The following is a 348-nucleotide window of genomic DNA, read 5'->3' as shown; positions in this document are numbered from 1 at the left end:
AAGTTATGTTTTTTCAAATAAATTACATTTTGTTGTTTTGAAAAATGATTCAGTGTTTTTGTTTAAAGTATTTGAAGTATTGTTATTTAAATTATTACCTGAAGATGTAAGCTTCCACTAAAATGTATACACCTGTTACTAAACCACCGGTTAAGCTAAGTAAAGTAAGTAGCATTCCGATCCACTAGGGGTCGGGGCGTTACAGCGTGGTATCAGAGTAAGGTTTAGCCGGTTCCGTAGACCAAGTATGTTTTTTTTTTTTAATAAAAGGAAAATGAAAAGTTTAAGGTATTCCATGGTATCGTGCATCCATCCATCAATCTCATCCTATGGCCCAGGTATGTTCAT

The sequence above is a fragment of the Olea europaea genome, unplaced genomic scaffold, assembly GCF_002742605.1.
Source record: "Olea europaea var. sylvestris unplaced genomic scaffold, O_europaea_v1 scaffold724, whole genome shotgun sequence".
Classification (NCBI taxonomy): Eukaryota; Viridiplantae; Streptophyta; class Magnoliopsida; order Lamiales; family Oleaceae; genus Olea; species Olea europaea.
This window is presented reverse-complemented; position numbering follows the sequence as displayed.